The following is a 5926-nucleotide window of genomic DNA, read 5'->3' on the forward strand; positions in this document are numbered from 1 at the left end:
TCTCCAGACGCGCCGGGGGCTGGGTGAAGCTCACCGTAGGCATCGCACGTGCCTTGTGTATGCCGTTGCCGTCTCCCTGCACCTTCAGAGCAATCTTGTGAGGCAAACGACGTTAAACGTGTTTAGAGCAAGGAAAGCAAATGCAAATAATAATAAGGATTTTGTTAAGCTCATGCAACCCATATGGGTACAGTTGAGACTTGACAGCTGGGATCCCAGGTACGGGGTGAGACATTGTCCTCCACCTCCCCGCTCTTCAGACTTTTGCAGTATCGGCATTCTGCAATGCTATCCCGTACTTTTTAAACTTCATGTTTTTTCCTCTTTTCATCGTTTCTCCCTTACCCATACACTGTAATGTGCTAGTCTTTGAATAAAAACAAGCTTCCCCTATCCCATTCTGAATTTTTCAGTGTAGCTAATAAAGTCCAGCCGCTTGACCATCCTAGATGTCTTTTCAAACCAACCAACTCAAAAAGATCCGATTATCTCAGCCATTCCCTCAGTGTCTTTAGCAAATAACAATAAAGCATACAGGATTTAAATGAGACTGCTGTAAGAGCACAACCCCAAAGCATGCAAATGACTCTTGAACTTCCAGAAATATTGCACGGAAAATACACACTTCTTTCATTTCTATTCCCTTGCTCTAATGACTTTGCAAATACATCCTCATTAGAGAGCCTACCTCTCCACCTCTTCATTTGACCAGCTTCTACTCATCCTTCGAGACCGCATCTTACACGTCATTGCCCATTTTTCTGCGGCACTCATGACAGCTTCATGCAAGAGTCTAATGGCAATCTCACACCTCGCATTTTCTCCTTAACCCACCGCGATGAGGCTTCTCTTCTCATCACTGGAGAACTGCTAATGACTGTCATATTGCCAGATCCAATCACGGCACTTCTGTTCCTACCAGCAACTTTCATCACAGTTGCCCATGCCCTTCTTGAAATATTTTCTCATTTTCCTTCATGAGGGCATCCTGGCTGCTCCCTCTCAGGCCCCTCGTAGCTCCTGCTCCTCTAACCACTGGTTGGTGGGGCATTCCGGACTCTCCACGTCCTGTTCCTATCCACTCGTTCCAGGCGACTTTCCATGTTGTACTGCCGGCTCCTACAGCCACATCTCCATCCTGGACCTCATTCCAGAACCTCAGGCTTGAGTATCCAGTTGGTAGTGTCACATACATGGCTGATAAGTATGTCAAACCTAACATGGCCAAAACAACTGATTCCCCACACACACACCCAAACATGCCTCTCCCTAGCCTTTCCCGTCTCAGTGAACGGCAGCACTGACTGCCCAGTGGCTTAATAAAAAAATCTAGGTGTACTCTCAGTTTCGCTTTCCCTCACCCTCAAGATCCAATCCAATGTATCGGCAAGTCATGTTGCTTTGACATTCGAAATACACTGCAGATCCGTTCACTTCTCTCCAGCCCAACTCTTTCCGCCATCTTTTCTTGCCTGATGGAATTGACTACTGAAATTGCCACCCCCCCCACACACACACCGCTTCCATTTTTGCCCCAGTGCAATCCATTCTATGCACAGCACCCAGAGTGACCTTTTAAAAATAGGAGCCAGATGCCAGGCACAGTGGCTCACGCCTGTAATTCCAGCGCTTCGGGAGCGCAAAGAGGATAGATCGCTTGACCAACCAAGGCAACATGGTGAAACCCGGTCTCTACTAAAACTGCACAAATTAGCTGGCCGTGGTGGTTTGCACCTCTAGTTCCAGCTACTCTGCAGGCTGAGACAGGAGGATTGCTTGAGCCTGGGAGTCTGAAGTTGCAGTGAGTTGAGATTGTACCACTGCACTCCAGCCTGGGTGACAGAGCAAGACTCTGTCTCAAAAAAAAACAAAAACAAAAACAAAAACAAAAAAAAAAAACAAGCAAACAAAAAAAAACATGGAATCCAGTCAAGCCCCTTTCTGCTTCAACCCTCCTTTCTATAGCCTGGGCCTGACCACCTCCCAGCCCATCGCCCTCCTGTCTTGTTCTCTGCCCTCCAGCTACTTTGGCTTTTCAGTGTATTTGAGTCGTATGCTCCTCCTTCATTTGGGCCCCTCACCCATGCACTTTTTCCACTGAAAACGCTCTTCCTTCCTCCAAGTACTTTTCTCCTGTACAAAATTCTGATTTCAGCTTAAATATCCCTTTCTTAGAGAAGCCTTCTCTCACCACTCCCTAGACAACCAGATGAGCTCTCCCTTTTAAACACTTTCATAGTGCTAGGTTAGAGTTTGTCAGGACATGTTGACTTAATGTGTTTTCACCATAGGACTGACCACCCCATGTGTTGTTTGGTTCTTGCTGAATGAATGGATTTGTCTACATTGTTGAGTGCCGAATGAATGGATTTGTCTGCATTGTTGAGTGCCACATATACCTTGTGGTCAGAGAATGTGTCTTATTGGTCCTTCAGTGCTTGGTACATAGTAGACAATTTTTTTAAAAGTTTGTTGAATGAAAATGAAGGGATAGGATGAGGAACACTCCAAATAGTCTTTACTACCTGACTGTAATTGCACTCCTATCTCATGCTTCTCATTCCCTAGAAAATAGTAATAGTAAGCTGGGTGCAGTGGCTCATGCCTGTAATCCCAACACTTTGGAAGGCCAAGGTGGGAGGATCACTTGAGGCCAGGAGTTCCAGACCAACCTGGGCAACACAGCAAGCCCCCATCTCTACAAAAAATATTTGTATTAAAACAAAAAGAAAATAGTAATTGTGACAATAATAATAGCAGTGTGTGCTGGGTAACATTTTAAAGATTTTATGCATATTATTCTTTTTACTCCTCATGATTACACTATGAAGTTGGTATGACTTATTATTCACATTTTAAAAATGAGACGTGGGCTGAGGCAGGAGGACTGCTTGAGCCCAGGAGTTCGAGACCAGTCTGGGCAATGTAGCAAGACCCCATATCATTTAAAAACAAATGAGACAACTAGGACACAAATAGGTTAAGTAACTTATGGTCACACAACCAGAAGTAGTAAAGCTGGTATTTGAGCTCAGAGAGCCCAGTCCAACAGTCTGTACACATAACTGCTAAAATCAAGTACAAGAAGTAATGATACGGGTTTCATCCCATTGTAGAATAAACTTCATCTTGAAATTGGAACAGTTCTTCCAGTTCCCCTGCCACCCCCAGGCTGCAGCAGCCCCACACCATTGTGTATCTACCGTTTGTCAGCCTCTGTCTTCAGTCGATGTTCCTTTTTTCCTATTAGGTATGGGGGAAACAGTTTTACGCCATAAAAAACATACTTTAGAAAAGCAAGATGATCGAGAGGCTCTGAGGAATCTCCAAGGCAGCCCAGCACTTGCTGCTGGCAGGAGTTCAAGTGGCAGCATCAGATGAGAACAGCACTCATTACTACATACGGACATTGCTAGCCCAAGGGATTCCTCCTTTGAAGGGAAATCTTTGGAACTTGAACTATCTCTTCCAGAAGAATAGCCAGCAGTAGCCCAAAAATATGTTTCATGACCAGAATTTATCACCCCAATGTAAGACACTTGGGAAGAATCTGTTTAGATGTTTTGAAAGACAGATGGTCGCCATTGCCGCAGACCTGCACAGACTGTTATCCGTCTGGGCTTTGTGATGTGCTCCCAACCCAGGGGCACGTTAACAAACCGTGCAGGGATACAGCAGAGCCACAGAAGACCAGGACAATTCAAACTGCTGGGATGTGGAACACAGATAAGGCTCTATAGACAGGGCAGCAAGTTTTCTCTGGAAAAGGCCAGATAGTAAATCCTTTAGGTTTTGTAGACCAAGAGTCAACATTGAAGATGTTATATAGGTACTTGTACAACAACCATATTACAGCGTAAAAACCATTCTTAGTTCATGGAACATAGAAAAACAGGCAGCAGACTGAATCTGGCTCATAGCCTGGAGTTTGCCAATGCCTGCTGTGCACTATTAATAATACCTAATTTTTATCTGATGATCAAGTGTACTTTACTTCTGGCCTTTGGAAAGAACTGCCAAGAGTCTGAGATGTGTACCCTCCTTGCAAGCTAAGAAATTAGCCTGTGCCAGATTCATGGGTGTTAACAGAAGACGTGAGATTACCGACTCAGAGACAAAACACAACCTATTACTCAGGAGCAACAGTGGTAACAGGGGCCACAGCGTCTGCATTTTTGCACAGGCTCCTGAACACCAGTCCCCACCAGGGGACTTAAAGAGGGATGATACCTGCATTCTCAGTGGGTTGCATTGTAGGGGAGGAACTTTGATCTTGGGAGAACCAAAATATTTTCCTCCAGATAACTGGTCATACTCAGGTATTCAGCAGAAATGCTTCCTGTGTACTTCCCAATTTGTCACAGAGAATGTTAAAAAAATGTCTACTCAAAGGTTGAAATTTAATAAAACCAGTCATTTTTACAGCTTCATTAAAGACATTCTTAAGAGAAGCGGGGGTTTCTTTTTGTTTCTGTTGCTTCAGTGCGGGTGTGTGAAAAACACAATGAATGCTGGTACAGTGTGTACCGTGGTGTGGCTCTCTTGGGCACGGATTGCTGAACTCGTCACTGACTTTGCACCCATGAGAGCAATGCTCAACACAGAGAAGAAGGTACATGTCATCCTGGCATTGTGAGAAAAATAGTTTTGACTTCAAACATCCCTATACTGTAAGAACCACAGCTCTCATCTTTTTTGTTCGGGGTACTTTAGGTTGCAGGTGATAGAAATCCAATAAGTTGGCCGGGCGCGGTGGCTCATGCCTGTAATCCCAGCACTTTGGGAGAGCGAGGTGGGCAGATCACAAGGTCAGGAGTTCGAGACCAGCCTGACCAACATGGTGAAACCCTGGGTATGCACGCCTGTAATCCCAGGTACTCAGGAGGGTGAGGCAGGAGAATCACTTGAACCCAGGAGGTGAAGGTTGCAGTGAGCCGAGATTGCGCAACTGCATTCCAGCCTGGGCAACGGAGCGAGACTCCACCTCAAAAAATGAAAAAAAAAAAAAAGAAAAGAAAGAAGTTCAACAAGTTACCTAAGCAAACAAATGGAAACAAAGATGTTGGATCACATAAATGAGAAGGGTTAGAGCAGAACGCACCTCGGGCAAGGCTGGATTCAGGGCTGAAAGCATGTTAACAGCTCTGTCTCTGTCTCTTGGTCTATCTTCTCTGTATGTGTGTGTCTCTCTCTTCACTTAGCTTTTCTTCTCTCCCTCTCTCTCCCTCTCTCATTCTCTTTCTCCCCCCTTTCTCCCTCCTACTGTCTCTCTCTCTTCCTCCCTCTGTCTCTCCTTCTCTCTTTCTCTCTCCCCCCTTTTCTCCCTCCTACTGTCTCTCTCTCTTCCTCTTTCTCTCTCTCCTCCATATCTCAACCCTCTTTTCTCTGTGCATTGTCTGAATACTCAGCTACTAGAAAGGAGTTCTCTGCATAGGTCAGGAAACAGCTGCCAGTAGCTCTAAGACTACACTTGCTTGCAATTCAAGGCAAAAGAGCTCTGTTATGTAATGATTGGATATCCAGTCTCATGGGAGATTCCAGATTGCCCAGCCCTTTAGATCTCTGTGGGAGCCTGAGGTGCAGACTCCACTACCCTGGGCCTGGCCGGGTGCCCAGCCTGGGAGCTGCTCTGCCTGGCAGCCCCTCAGCCCATGATCGGTTAGGGAGAGGGATGTTGGAAGGGCAGACCAACAGGCCAGATGTCCACGACAAATCCTCAGCTGCCAAGGTGCCCTACTTGTGAGTGTTTCCAACAGCTTGCGAGAGAAAGAGACGAGCAAAGCTGCTCTCAACACCATGCCTTCCGGCCTCATACCCTCCCGGCCGTTCCCTGCTGAACCCAGTCTGAGTGCCGCCGGGGCAGACACGATTCTGTGGAGGAGGCTGGGTCTACACCATGCTTGCTGGGAGGGCCAAACCTGACTTG

The sequence above is a fragment of the Papio anubis genome, chromosome 14 (genome assembly GCF_008728515.1).
Source record: "Papio anubis isolate 15944 chromosome 14, Panubis1.0, whole genome shotgun sequence".
In the NCBI taxonomy this organism is placed as follows: domain Eukaryota; kingdom Metazoa; phylum Chordata; class Mammalia; order Primates; family Cercopithecidae; genus Papio; species Papio anubis.